The sequence below is a fragment of the Jaculus jaculus genome, chromosome 19 (assembly GCF_020740685.1).
Source record: "Jaculus jaculus isolate mJacJac1 chromosome 19, mJacJac1.mat.Y.cur, whole genome shotgun sequence".
Classification (NCBI taxonomy): domain Eukaryota; kingdom Metazoa; phylum Chordata; class Mammalia; order Rodentia; family Dipodidae; genus Jaculus; species Jaculus jaculus.
Genome location: NC_059120.1, coordinates 60,299,322 through 60,314,703, shown reverse-complemented (window position 1 = coordinate 60,314,703; position 15,382 = coordinate 60,299,322). Strand labels below are relative to the sequence as shown.

The following is a 15,382-nucleotide window of genomic DNA, read 5'->3' as shown; positions in this document are numbered from 1 at the left end:
TTCTTCAGTCTCCTCATGGTGCTGCCTGTGAGGCCCCATGCAGAAGACCCCTAGAGAAGACAGGAATGAGATGGGCTGAGAGCAAAAAGGACCCTTACCTCATGCCTGGCCCTCTCTCCACCCCCAGAAGGCAGCTAAAATACTGAGGAATCAGACGGTGCATGCTTGCAATCTCAGCATGCAGGAGACTGAATGAATGTGAATCAACCAGCCTGGGCTACATGGCAAGAGCCTGTCTCAGCCCATAATCATTCAGTCAATTAATTAAAATCAAATGCTATAACAGGCTGGAGGAATGGCTTAGCAGTTAAGGTGCTTTCCTGCAAAGCCAAAGGACCCAGGTTCAATTCCCCAGGACCCACATTAGCCAGATGCACAAGGGGGTGCACGTGTCTGGAGTTCATTTGCAGTGGCTGGAAGCTCTGGCCATGCCCATTCTCCCTCCCTCCCTCTCTCTCTCTCTCTTTCTCTCTCTCTGACTCAAATAAATATCAATAAATAAATTTTAAAAGGGCGCTATGGAGCAGAGCCAAAGCTGTGGCCCTAGTCCTTAGCTACTGCGGCATGCCAGGCACTGAAGATGGGGCTAAAAGCCCACAGTATGCTCTGTGGGCACATCCAGACCCTCCTAGTGAAGTGCAGTCCTCACGCGGGGCAATCATGAACCATTGTCCCTCCCCAGGACCTCTGATCTCTGTGCCTCTCAGGGAGCCACCAGGTAGACAATGGGAACAAGACACTCAGCACTGAGTCCCCACCCCATTTGATGAGGCAGAGTGCAGCGTGGGGCATGCAGGAGGGGCGGTGGGGACCTCTTGGGGGCTCTATCTCGGGGTATATTCACACTACGGTATGCATTGTCCCTGGGCTGGGCCTAGCTCAACTCTCCTATAGAGTGGGGTACAACTTTTCCCTTTTGCCTCCAGTCAGCTGAATTCAAGGGTCTTCCCTCTGCTTGTTCCCTAGGGAAGCTCCTTCATTAGTGAGCATTCCTCCTACCACTCCCACACCTTTCTAGTTCTTTCTCCATTCAATTGCCTTGACTGTTTCCACCTTCCTTCCTTCCTTCTTTCTTTCCTTCCTTCCTTCTTTCTTTCTTTTATTTTTGGGGTATTTTTCTAGGTAGGGTCTCACTCTAGCCCAGGCTGACCTGGAATTCACTATGCAGTCTCAGGGTGGCCTAGAACTCATTGTGATCCACCTACCTTTGCTTCCTGAGTGCTAAAGGCCTGCAGCACCATGCCCAGCTTTGACCTTTCTATCTTCCTCCTCAATGCCCCTGGCCTTCCTTCCCTGACACGTGCACTACATTCACTTAGGCTTCCTGGAGTCCAGGCCTGGAAGTAGGAAAACCACTCGTCCCATTTTTCTTGGGCTGTCCCACTGTTAGCACTGAGAGTCTGCCCGAGGAAGCTCTTGGGCCCAGCAAAGCACACCAGTGCCTAATAGGGCCAGACTGGGGCAGCATTTTCCCAGTGTTCAAAGAGGCAAAGACAGGCACAGACACACACAGACACACCCACACGGTCTCCAGGAGCAGACAGTCACCGAAACCAGACCTCACACTCACACACAGCTGAGCCTGGGTCCACATGCCCACGTGCCCAGAGATGGGTGTGTGTGTGGACAAGTAGGCACACAAGTGCTGGAAACACAAAAGCGGACCCAAACGCCCACACATGCAGGGAGGCAGGCGTGCACAAAGGAGCACACACTCGCTTCCCAGCTGCTCCGAGGCAGGCCACCGCCCGACAGGGGCTCTGACACCCACATCAGGACACGAGCTTCCTTCAGACACAGGAACACAAAGGGCCACCACCTGTGCCCTACATGCCATGCCTTTTCTATTCCCACTGGGAAACTCAGCCAGGGCAGGAGAGGCAGACAGTGGCACCCCGCAGGGGCCCTCCCCCCCACCCCACCCCGGGCCACCATTGTGGGAAGCCCTGGCCAGGGCAGGAGATGGTGGAGTGGGGGGATAGAGAAGTGTGAGTGAAATGGGCTTATTACTGGGAGTCTGTCACCTAGATTGCTATCGATTCCCACATGTCATCTTCCGTTGTGGCTAAAGGGACACAAAGAGTCTCGCTCCTAGCCTCCTCACCCCAGACTGGACTCTCCAGGAGACCCTTACCCAGCACCTTCCTCTTCCTGCCTAAATGACTACTCCCTTTCATGGCACTTCCTTTCTCTTGCCCCTTTCTAGCCACCGGGGAGACCTCATCCCTCTACGAGGGAGATCCTGCCTCCCTCGGAATCCAGAGAGCCCCCCACTCCATCCCTGTCCCTGTGGCAGGGAGAGGTCACATGCTCCATCATACCCTTGGATGAGTGAACAGGAGCTAGTGGGAACTGCTCCTCTTTCGGGAACAACTTGAGAAGGTGTGATTGTAAATGAAACTTCTGTCACATCTAGGCTGGCCAGACAGGTCCTGCTGGAATCAGCCAGGTCCCCAAAATTCTACAGCACTGGCTGCATGACCTCAGGCCAGGCACAGCAGAGAGTGGAGGGAAAGGTGTGAGCTTTGGGAAAAATAGGAAGAATCGCTCTTTCTATTCCTCAGGGAAGGGAAGTGTGTCCCCCTCCCCAGCCCAATTCCCATCCAAGCCCTTGAAAAGCCCAGCCCAAGGTCTGATTCCCCAGGGTGGGGAGGCTTCAGCTAAGGTGGCCCACTTCACTGGCGCCCAGTGCAAAGCACAAGTGAAGGCTTGGAGCATGTCAAAAAACAAATGATTCAAGGCTCGATTCCCCAGGACCCACGTTAGCCAGATGCACAAAGGGGCGCACATGTGTGGAGTTCATTTGCAGTGGCTGAAGGCCCTGGTACACCCATTTCTCTCTCTCTCTGTAGCTCTCAAATAAATAAATTTTTTAAAAATTAAAAAAAAATGATGGGCTGGAGAGATGGCTTAGTGGTTAAGCGCTTGCCTGTGAAGCCTAAGGACCCTGGTTCGAGGCTCGGTTCCCCAGGTCCCACGTTAGCCAGATGCACAAGGGGGCGCACGTGTCTGGAGTTCGTTTGCAGTGGCTGGAAGCCCTGGCGCGCCCATTCTGTCTCTCTCTCTCCATCTGTCTTTCTCTCTATGTCTGTCGCTCTCAAATAAATAAATAAAAAATGAACAAAAAAAATTTTAAAAAAAAAAGATAATAGGACTGGAGATGGCTTAGTGGTTAAGGCACTTGCCTGCAAAGCCAAAGGATCTAAGTTCAATTCCCTAGGACCCATGTAAGCAAGATCCACAAGGTGGCATATGTGTCTGGTGTTCATTTGCAGCAGCTGGAGGTCCTGGTGCACTCATTCTATCTCCCAGATAATATATTTATTATATAAATAAATATATTCAATATATATATGTATGTGTATATATATATATATATATATATATATATATATATATATATATATGGATCAAGTCCAGGTGTGGTGGTGCATGCCTTTAATCCCAGCACTCAGGAGGCAGAGGTAGGAGGATCACCATGAGTTCGAGGCCACCTTGAGACTACAGAGTTAATTCCAAGTCACTGTAGGCTAGAGTGAAACCCTACCTCGACCAAAAAAAAAGAGTATGAAACAAATAATCAACCAGAACAGGCAGAACAGGGGCAGCACTGAGACCACAGGAGTGTCCTCTGGTTTCTGCTGGGAGAAGTCCTGTATTGCTCCGGGGTCTAGCAGGGCTGAGGGAAAGGGCAGCTGCCATCCTCTCTGTCCCCTCAGCGCAGCGGGTCCTGAGAGATGCTCAGAGCCTGTCGGCCCTCAGAGCAGAAGACAGGGGCAGAGTCGGTAGGGTCCCCCACACCCCACAGGACTGCTATTGTGCCACCATGCCAGGGAGCCAAGAGGGCAGCTGGGGCAGGGACAGTTCCTGGATTTTGGTTGGTGGGTTAGTTGGCTGTTTGAGACAGGGTCTCCTGACCTCTAATTTACTATGCAGCTTAAACTGGTCTTGAACTCTTGATCCTCTTGCCTCTGCCTTCCAAGTAGTAAGATTACAGGTGTGGGTCACCATTCCTGGCTGGGTGGTGGTGGGTGGTGTTTTCCCCTGCAGTACAGGGGTTTGAACATGCATATGCTAGGCAAGTCCTCCACCACTAGGCTACATCTGGTCCTATATATATATATATGTTGTTTTTATTTTAATTCATTTATTTGAGAGAGCTAGGAAAAAAAGAGAGAGCGAGAGAGAGAGAAAGCATGGGTGTGCCAGGGCCTCAGACCTCTGCAAACAAACTCTAGATGTATGTGCCACCTGGCTTACGTGAGTCCTGGGTAATCAAACCTGGGTCCATTGGCTTTGCAGGCAAACACCTGAACCACTAAACCATCCCTCCAGCCCTCTTCTTTAATTCCTTTTTTAAAAAATTTTTATTTGATCTTTCTTTCTTTCTTTCTTTCTTTCTTTCTTTCTTTCTTTCTTTCTTTCTTTCTTTATTTGACAGAGAAAGAGGGAAAAATTGAGAATGGGCACTCTAGGGCCTTGAGCCACTGCAAACGAACTCCAGACACGTGTGCCCCCTTGTGCATCTGGCTAATGTGGGTCCTGGGGAATTGAACCTGGGTCCTTTGGCCTTGCAAGCAAATACCTTAACCACTAAGCCATTCCTCCATCCCTTTTTTTGTTTTGGTTTTTTGAGGTAGGGTCTCACTCTAGCCCAGGCTGACCTGGAATTCACTATGTAGTCTCAGGGTGGCCTGGAACTCACAGTGATCCTCCTACTTCTGCCTCCCAATTGCTGAGATTAAAGGCGTGCGCCACCATGCCCCGCTCCTCTTCTTTAATTTTCAACAGAGTCTCACTAAGTTGCACAGGCCGGCCTTGAGCTCACTCTATAACCCAGACTGGCCTTGAGTTTCTGTTCCTCATGCCTCAGCCTCAATGTACTTTACACCCTCCAAAACCCAGTCAAGCCACGCTAGTGGGACACAGCTGTTCTCACCACTTGGGAGGCCGAGGCAAGAGAACTGTCATGAGTTCAAGGCCAACCTGGGATGCATAGGAAGTTCCTGGGCTAGAGTGAGTCCCTATCTCAAGAACTCGAAAAATATAAATAAATACTAAAATACGCCGAGGCTCCCTGTGGCATGCTGGGAAGTTGGGTGTTGGGCAGGGTGGGCTACAGAAGTGGGGGGGTGCCCCAGCTTCCTGCTCAGTCCCCAGGACTTGTTACCCTGAGCTCCGCCATGCCAAGGCACTGGGCCACTTGCCTCTATCCCCTGCAGGAAAGAAAGGAGGCTCAGCTGGGCAGCCCAGAAACCAGTCTCCCAGGCCCATACCCACCTAACGCCATGCCAGTGACAAGGGCCAGTGAAGAAGGGGAAAGCAGGAATGGGGGGGGGCTGCCCTATCAGATGTCCTGGAAGACCGAGGCAGCAGGTGTGGATGGCAAAGGGGCTTGGAGTGGTGAAAGCACCCAGCGCCTCTCACTTGCTGGCCTGGGTCTGAGAGCCACATTAAGGTGGTGGCGGGGGGTGGGACGGCAGAGGACCCTTCAGCCGTCCCGTCTGCAGAGCTTTCTGATGGGCACAAGGTGCTGTGGAGGACCTCAGCGTGCAGGCCTGGTCCATGTCCCTGTCCTGCCGCAGTGGGATCCTTCCCTGGCCCCTTGGAAGGGGCATCTGTGGCACAGGAGAGTGGTTCCTCATAATGAGCTCTCCTTGGCCTGAGCCTCCTCCTGCCCCCACTCTAATGGTCTTAGGACGCCTTCTCGGGTGAGGGCCTGGCACCAAGAGCAGACCCCTGGATACTGTGTGTCCCTCTCCTCACCAGCCGGATGCAGATGCCCACCATGGACACCAGCCTGCCTAGTCAGAGGGCCCCGCCGCATCTCTGGCGCCAGCAGCAGTCGGTCCTCCCTCCCAGCATGGCCTTCAGAGCCCTGCCCCCATGAAGACCCGCCCTTCCCGAGCTTCCCCCTACCCCGCTCCAGTCTCTTCGCTCAGCCAGCGCCTCTCTCCCTCCTACCTGTCCATCATGTTAGTTTTGGTTGACTTGACTAGAAAACAACTGAGACTAATTCCCTGCCCTCTGTTCCCATCTCACCCGCTGCGGGAAGGGCCTTGACCTCTCTGAGTCGGGGAAGAAAGGAACAGTATAATGATCCCCACGGTGGTGCCCATCAAGCCACCCTGCTTGGGGCGGAAGATGTGAGCCTCACAGCTCCAGGGTGGCTTGTCCCTCGGACCTTAAAGACAGGCTGTCTTGGGTCATCCACCATCCTCCAGAAAAGCCCGTCTCCTAGGTAACTTTAGGTAAGTTCTTCCCTCCCCAGGATGTCCTAGAATCCTGCCCCTTCCTTATCTTATCTTCCTTATCTGTGTGATGCCACCATAGTCACTTTCTCCTGGCTGGCTTAACCCTTAACTAGCAGTCCAATTAATAATTTAAACAAAGAAAAATCTGCTGGGTGTGGTGGCATATACCTTTAAACTCAGCTTGGAAGGCTGAAATAGGAGGCTCACTGTGGGGTTGAGACCAGCCTAGGCCTACAGAGTGAGTTACAGGTCAACCTGGGCTAAAGTAGACCCTGCTTCAAAAGCAGATAAATAGGACTGGGTGTGGTGGTGCACGCCTTTAATCCCAACACACAGGAGGCAGAGGTAGGAGGATTGCTGTGAGTTCAAGGCCACCCTGAGACTACAGAGTGAATTCAAGGTCAGGCTGAGCTAGAGTGAGACCCTACCTTAAAAAAAAAAAAAAGATAAATAGGGCTGGAGAGATGGCTTAGTGGTTAAGGTGTTTGCTTGCAAAGCCTAAGGACTCATGTTCGACTCTCCAGATCTCACATAAGGCAGACTCACAAAGTGATGCATGTGTGCAAGGGAGCTTAGAGGACCCACCATCTCATTCCAAGTCACCCCAATAAATGCAGGATGAGCAAAGACAGCGAGAAGTGCTGGGCACCCAGTGAGCCAGCGGGAGTCAGACCAGCATGGGGACTTTCAGCCCCATGGCAGGAGGTACTCTGGCAGATCCGAGACAGGGATCCCTCTCTGCCTTCCCCTCCACAACTGTGGGGCCATTAGGAAGAGAAGTAAGGAGACCCCAGTGCTGGGTGGGGCTGGGAGCCCAGCTTACAACGTGTGTGTGCACGTGTCACACAAATGCTGCTCCACTGCGCATCCTTTCTGGTCCTTTCTGACAGTGGGGCCCGTGGGGATAGGGTCCTCGGAGAGCCTGAAGCAGGCTCCAGGATTTGGTGAAAAGCGAGGGCTCTTGTTAAGTCTGGAGGTTGAAGTTGGATCTGGATACAAGATTTGATCATTGAGAACTGATCCAGGAAGTGTTATCAGTCCCAGCTAGGGAGGGCCACCTCAGATGCCTCCCACTGTTCTGGCTGGCCAGGGACCCAACCCCAGACCTACGGCCAGCTCCCCCAGCTCAGCTATTTGCTGGCAACTTTCACTTCCCGCCTGCTGACCTGGCTCTTCCCCCACCTCTGCCTGTGCTGCCTGGATTTCTTGTCACCGGTGGGAAGACTAAGGATGGGGTTGTCCGGGGGCTCCCCCAAGGCACAACTGATGTGAATGCAATGAAAGTCACTGCTGGGGTTGTTACGAAGGGAAGGAAAAGGCACAGGGATGTTTGGGGAGAAGGAAGGGAACGGTAAGAGAGGCTTCAGGGGCCTCTGAGCTTGAAAGCCGAGAAACAGAGACGCAAGGAGAAACAGAAACAGGGCTGGGTGACCAGTGGGGAGCCTGAGACCATTCCAAGGGAGGGGGACAGGCCATCCAGAAGTAGGAAGTAGAGAGAGAGGGCGCAGAGAGCCTAAGGGGAGGGAGTGGGGAGGGGGAGGGCGATAGGAGGGACTCCCACAGGCAAATGAGTGATGACAGGGAAGTAAGAAGGTGGTGGGGAGGGAGGGAGGAAGGAGGAGAAAAGAACAGAAGCAGAAGCGAAGGAGCCCGTGGCCTTGAGGACAGCTGAAAAGGGCAGAATGAAAAAGACCATGGGGATCAGAGGGAAGGATGGGCCCAGACTAAAGCCTATGTCCAGTCTACCCCATGGCCTACTCCCCTAATCCCTGCCCTCCCCAGAATGTGTGGGGGTGTGATTTCCCCAACTTTATTTTTTGAAGTAGGGTCTCTCTCTACCCCAGCCTGACCTTGAATTCACTATGTAGTCTCAGGGTGGCTCGAACTCATGGCGCTCCTCCTACCCCTGCCTCCTGAGTGCTGGGATTTAAAGGTGTGCGTCACCACGCCCAGGAATCCCGCTGACTTTTAACGACCCATTGAACTCAGACCTAGGGTGGAAATAGGGGTATCTAGGTTTGGATTTCTGCTCCACTGAGTTACAAACATTTATCTATATTCACGGCCCCAGGAAGGGCAAAGTTAGCCACGAGGGGCGGGGCTGGAAAGAGGCTTCGCAGAGAACAGAAACCCGAGGAGCCCGCGGTGCTGCCCGAACCCTGGGAGCCTCTCAGGACGTGTCTCAGGACGTGCCCAGGCTTAGCAAGAGCCATCCCCCAGCGAAGAAAGGACAAACTGGTGCCCTTGGAATCCCCCCACCAGGAGAGAAAGGGAAGGGGACAGCGTGGCGCACGAGCACTGTGCCTGGCGTCACCACGCCGGGCCCCAGCTCCTCTTTAACTGGCAGCATGCGGGGTCTCCGGGCCAGCCAGCCCCACCCGGGCTGCGGTCAAGGGGGAGAAGAGAGACTCACAGCGGGGAGGGGTCCATGTATGGACCGTGTCTAGCGAGCACAGGCTGGGGAGATGGGCCGCACAAGCATGGGGACTCAGGGTTCTACCCTCAGCACTCATGTTAAAAAAAAAAAAAGGGCTGGAGAGATGGCTTAGCGGTTAAGCGCTTGCCTGTGAAACCTAAGGACCCCGGTTCCAGGCTTGATTCCCCAGGATCCACGTTAGCCAGATGCACATGGGGGCGCACGCGTCTGGAGTTCGTTTGCAGTGGCTGGAGGCCCTGGCGCGCCCATTCTCTCTCTATCTGCCTCTTTCTCTCTCTGTTGCTCTCAAATAAATAAAGATAAATAAATAATTTTTTTTTTTAAAAAAAAGAGGGGCTGGAGATATGGCTCACCAGTTAAGGTGCTTGCCTGCAAAGCCTAAGGAGCCTGGTTTGATTCCCTTGTATATCCACAGAAAGCCACATGGCCAAGGTGATGCATGCATGTGGAGTTCATTTGTTATGATAACAAGAGGCCCTGGCATACCCATTCTCTCTCTCTCTCTCTCTCTCTCTCTCTCTCTCTCTCTCTCTCCTTGCAAATAAATACATAAATATTTTTTTAAAAGCTACATGTGGAGCCGGGTGTGGTGGCCCACGCTTTTAGTCCCAGCACTGGGGAGGTAGAGGTAGGAGGATTGCCATGAGTTTGAGAAGCTAGAGTGAAACCCTACCTTAAAAAAAAAAAAAAAAAAAAAAAAAAAAGCTGTATGTGGCCACAAATTCCTGTAACCCTGGCTCTGAGTGCAGCAGAGACAAGAGATTCCCTGGGCCTCACTGTCCAGTCAGTCTAACCTAAAAACAGTGTGAGGGGGTTGGAGAGATGGCTAAGCAGTTAAGCAGTTTGACTCTCCAGATCCCACATAAGCCAGACCCACATAGGTGAGGCAAGCGCAAGATCACACATGCCCACTGGGTGGTACAAGTGTCTAGCATCCAATGATTGCAATGCCAGGGGCCCTGCGTCAATTCTCTCTCTCTCTCTCTCTCTCTCTCTGTCTCTCTCTTTCTCTCCCTCTCCGTCTCTCTAAAAATATAAAAATGAAATATTTTAAAAAGAGTGTCAGTTCTAGATTCAGTAAGAGACTCTATCTCAAGGAAGCAAGGCAGAAGACTTCTCACGTCCACCTCTGACCTCCACACATGTGCAGAAAGGGCGCCACGTCTGTACATATCGCACGCACGCACGCACGCATGCACGATGTTAACAGCATACACTGTCTCACTTTGCTGGCTCTCACTGTGCAGGGGCTCTGCTTCCCGCCTCCTCCAGTCTCGTGTTCTCTGCTTCGCTATCCGCCAGCCTCTCGGGGCCTTTATGTTTGTGTGTTGTAGGTGCGTGTGCGTGGTGTGCGTGCGCATGTGTACACGTGTGTGAGTGTGTATGCGCAGGCCAGGGGCCGGCTGTCTTCCTCAATCACGCCCCACCTTGTGCTTTAAAATCAAGTCTTGCGCTGCACAGAAAGCTCACTGGTCTGGACTGGGGAGACGGCTCAGTGGGTAACGGGCAGGCCTTCAGAGCTCACTCGTCCAGCTAGACAAGCCAGTCAGCGCTCCAGAGACCGTTCCCGGCCCACGTCCCCGGCTCAGGGTCTTACCATGTACCCATAGCTGGCTTGGAACTCTCTGAAACCCAGGCCAACCTTGAATTTGGTGTGATGTCCCAGACCCTGCCTCCTAAATGCTGGGATTACAAGCACAAGCCATCATGCCTGGCACCATAAAGTCACTTTTTATTTATTTATTTATTTTTGGTTTTTCAAGGTAGGGTGTCACTGTGGCTCAGGCTGACATGGAATTCACTCCGTAGTCTTAGGGTGGCCTTGAACTCACAGCGATCCTCCAACCTCTGCCTCCCGAGTGCTGGGATTAAAGGCGTGCGCCACCATGCCTGGCTCGAAAGTTACTTTTACTTCAAGTTTCTATTGCATACATGTGGCTTTTGTGGACCTGTGAGCGTGTGTATCTGTGTATGTTTGTACCTATCAATGGGAGGAGAGTTTCTGTGTGTTCATCTATGTGTGTGTCTGTGTGTGTGTTTGTGCCTGGGGGGCGGGGGTGTCTGTCTTTCTGTGTCTGTGTGTTCTTGTCTTTCTCATCTTTTGCCCAGTGGGCTGGCTGTCATTCGTCTTCCTGGCACTTCTGCTGAAATGGTTCCTGGCCAGGAGCCCACACTGTAGGTTTAGGTGGAGTGCCCCCTTCGGGGCCCTGGGCTCCTGCCAGCCTTGCCTTTCGTATCCAGTGAGTTTCATCCTTAACGTTTCTGCCCTGATTGACTGATTACTGCTCAGAGCCGAGTCAGACAGACCAGTTCCCATCCTGCTCCACCACTTGGCCGGGATCTTGAGCAAGTCTCTTAATCTTTTTGAGCCTCCGTTTCCTCCGCTTGCAAAATGTAGGCAAATGTCCACCTCAAAGGGTGGCGGTGAAGAGTCGGAGAAGTAATGTGTGAAGAACAGAATGGCAGCACTCACGGTGGCTCGTGCTGAGGACCCCACCCGTGCCCTTTGCTGTCTTGAAGGGGCAAAGTCCACTCTGAGAGTTTTCTTTGGCTCTGAGCTCCAGCTCCGGGGACTCACTCGCTATTGTTCCCTGGTTATCTGTATTGCTTTTATTAAACAGTGACCTAGAACCTACTTGTGTGGGAATGAACACTTACACCAGCCAAGGGGATTAGCTTTATTGTTAGTAATCCCAATGACAGTGGCGATGACAATGATAACTGCTTGCTTCCAGAAACCACGCTGATCATTCCAGATTGGATTAGGAGCTTGTTTGCTTTATGGCTCTCAGAACTCATCCTCTGAGGCCACCACACCTATTCTGCCACAAAGGCTGCCGGGATGTGGGGCCACACAGCCACACAGCCAGTGTTTCAAGCCCAGACACACACAGGGGCCTGGAGCGGAGGACCTGAGCTTAGGACCTGCAGGACCAGGAGGAGGGCGCAGGCCAGGGTGCTCCCTGCCAGGGGAGCTTCTCCACCCCTGTATGGATTAAAGTGACACACAAGGAATTAAGCAGAGGTGACAAGATAGTTCTCAAACATGGAGGGACACGCAGGGGGAGCAGAGGGTCTGTCCACCGTGTCAGGAGAGGAGTGGCGCGCATGGGCAGTCCACAGGACTCCCCAGCATTCACTAGCATCCAGAACCAGCAAGCTCCGTGAGGATACAAAAGGGACTCGCAGATAGGACAGGCTGGGAAGGAAGCTGCAGTCCTCAGGAGCTCTCAGAGTGGACATTTCAAGGATGCACAGAAGTCAAAGGATGAAAGCTGGAGAGCTGGCTTAGTGGTTAAGGCTTTTGCCTGCAAAGCCAAAGGATCCCAGTTCGACTCTCCAGGACCCACACAAGCCAGATGCACAAGGGGATGCATGCATCTGGAGTTCATTTGCAATGGCTGGAGGCCCTGGCATGCCCATTCTCTCCCTCTCTCTTTCTCCCTGCTTCTTTCTCTCCCATAAATAAATAAAATATAAATTTTTTAAAAAAAGTCAGCCGGGCATGGGATGGTGGCACACGTCTTTAATCCCAGCACTCAGGAGGAGGATTACCGTGAGTTCAAGCTCACCCTGAGACTACATGGTGAATCCCAGGTCAACCTGAGCTAGCATGAGACCCTACCTCAGAAAAAAAAAGAAAGAAAAGTCAAAGGATACACTTTCGTGCTCACTTTGGTGGCACACACACTAAAATTCGAAGGCTATGGAGGCTAGCATTTCCTTGCATAGATTAGCATGGCCCCCACGCAAGGATGGCATAACAATTCACGAAGCATTTCATAATGTTTGTCCTTGGCCCTACTACTCCCCACCCCCGTCCCAGCCTTCTGGGAAATAAATCCTGGATGGCAATGGTCACAGGAACTTCTCTATCTAGACTCCCACTTCCAGGGCTGTCACCCAACAGCATCTATGATATGTTGGTTGGCCACCCTCAGGACCTGGCTGCCCCTTGCCCCAGGCTGGCTACTCCTTGGCACAGTCTGTGAGGTTCTGAGGGTGTCCACAGCCACACCAGCTTTGAAGTGCCAGGAGCAGCTTTTCAGGGAACAGACCTTTTCTTGGGCTACTGCAGAAAGGATTGTGGCTGAGGTGGACACAACACTGGCCCTAGCCAGTAAGGGTCCTGCCTCCCCAGTACCCAAAGACAAGGTTGCAGAAGCAAGGCATAACCCGGAGCAGCCCTTCCGGCCCAGTTCAGAAGCACATGCCATCCACCTACCCATCCACCAATCATGATCTGTCTCCACCGGTCCCTGGCTCCAGGCTGTGGGAAAGAGAGCCAAAAATACCATTCTTCCTCAGCTGCCCCAGAAGGAGGTGACACCTTTCGGGGAAAGGGTTAGGATAAAAAGACTAGAACCTACAGAGTGGGGGCGATACCAAGCAAAGGAAGGCCTGTAGGAAGAAAAGAGTCGGGCATGGTGGTGCCCACCTTTACTCTTAGCACTTGGGAGGCTGAAGTAGGAGGATCGCTGTGAGTTCAAATCCAGCCTGAGACTACATAGTGAATTCCAGCCTGGGCTAGAGTGAGACCCTACCTCGGAAAAAAAAAAATGACAGCATTGATCAGTCCATTAGCAGTCATTTATTCCAGCAGTATTGATCTGTGACCCTGTCAGTGGGCTCTTTGGTGAGAACAATGCACAAAAATCCTTACTCTCCTCAAATATGAAGTTGTTGTAATTCCTTTAGTTACCAGTGTGTGGAGCCAGGCATGCTATTATCCTGAAGCTAGAGAAGAGGAGGCAGGAGGATCAGGAGTTCAAGGCCATCCTGGGCTACATGAGACACTGTCTCAATATAAAAAATCAAAACTAAGGTTGCATGCATATGTGCCACCAACTTCCCACTTAAGGGTTTACAAACAAGTTCTTTTCACATTTTCTCTTCTTTTCTCCTGAAGAAAATACGATCCTACGGCAACCTTAAGGAGAGCCTCCCATTTCTATGTCCTCAGCAGGGGTCAGAACGGAGGACACAAGCCCCAGTCCCAGGTCAACGCCTGCCTGGGATGTGAGAAGCTCCCTGTGGAGGCTGGAGGCTGGAGACTGGCCCTGCTCTGGGTACAGGGACTCTCTTGTCTCAATTTCCTTTTCTTTTTTTCTTCCAGTTTTTCGAGGTAAGGTCTCACTCTAACCAAGGCTGACCTGGAATTCACTATGTAGTTGCAGATTGTCCTCGAACTCACAGCAGTTCTCTTACCTCTGCCTCCCAAATGCTCTGATTAAAGGAGTGCCCTCCACACCTGACTCTCAGCTTCCTTTTTATTCCCATGGACTCTTCTTCCTTCCTGACTCCTATTCCTTCCTCCTTTCCCTTACTCTCAAACAGCCACCATTTCTCCCAAGGACCAGGCTCAGCATCTCTCATCTGCCGTAGACCGTGCACTGCTGCTCCATGGCAGAAGGCATCCTGGTCACACCTGGCAGCTACTGAGTGTCAGGCGAGCCTCCTGGCTGTGCCCCCCACCTGGCCATGCTCCAGAAGCCGCCTTAGGCTGGGGCTTCAGTAGCAGCAGGGTGACCCTCACACTACCATCTCTGTCCCAGGTTGGACCTTCGCTGGCTGGGCCCACTAAGTTGGGTCCTTGCCAGCCTCCCAGCAGATCCGGCTGTGGCACTTCACCCTGGAGCTGCTGCAGAAGGAGGAGTTCCGCCATGTCATCGCCTGGCAGCAGGGAGAGTATGGGGAGTTCGTCATCAAGGACCCCGACGAGGTGGCCCGGCTCTGGGGCCGCAGGAAATGCAAGCCACAGATGAACTATGACAAGCTGAGCCGGGCCCTCAGGTGAGAGGAGGTGGCCAGCAGTAGGGTTAGAGTTCAAGGGAAAGGGCTGTGGTTTCTGGCACTCTGGGCGGCTTCCCACTCTTGCAAGACTTGAGAAATGCCGTCGTCACATGTGGGGAGATGCCTGACGTCTTGTCTTCCAGGAACAGCTCAAGTCAAGCCTAGTGGGGCAGATTCTGAGCCTCTTCCCTCCCCACAGGGCCGACTCCCTATTCTCCACCTTGACTCTCCAGTTACTGCTACAGCACGAGGATCCTGCCCAAGACCAGAGGCAAGAGGTTCACTTACGAGTCCAACTTCAGCAAGCTCATTGTGGTCAACTTTCCTCTGTGGGAAATGTGGGCACTGTCTGCCCGCTACCTGCTGCCAGGGGCCTCTGCCCTGTGCTGGCTAGTTCTGGTGCCCATTAGGGGGCACAGTGAGGTAGGCATGAAGGTGGCCCCTGTCCCCAGAGCTCCACCAGAACCTGCTCTGCTGCCTTCCCGCGAGACCCACTGGCTCCCAGCACTCTCCTGTGGCATGCTGCTTCCTGAGTATCGCAGGGCCGGGAGAATTTGAAGGTCTGCGTGGCCTGTCACCTGTCCATAAGCAAGGACCACTTCTGTGCCAGGCATCGTCTGGTGGTAGATCAGAGGGAGGGCAAAGAGACCAGGGGAAGGGTTAGGGCATCTGAAGCATGCGATTTTTAACAATCAATACCACATGGTATCTTGTCATTTAAACAATGTGATGGTCCCAGTGTTTCCTAGAGGACTAGACGCCACAGAGAGCTGCCTCCCTCCACAGCTCCCGCACAGCCACTTGTTCCCACTGGACTAGGGCAGAGCAGCTGGCCAGAGAGAAGATCCCCAGGGCACCACTAGACCACCTGAAGAAGGAGGTCAGCAGCTTGGACTGG

At 52.7% G+C, this 15,382-nt stretch overlaps 1 pseudogene; it reads left to right on the top strand.

Annotated features, from left to right (window-relative positions):
• The first annotated feature begins 11,799 nt into the window (after window positions 1–11,799).
• Window positions 11,800–15,042, top strand: LOC101616963 (annotated as a pseudogene).
• Window positions 15,043–15,382: the final 340 nt, after the last annotated feature.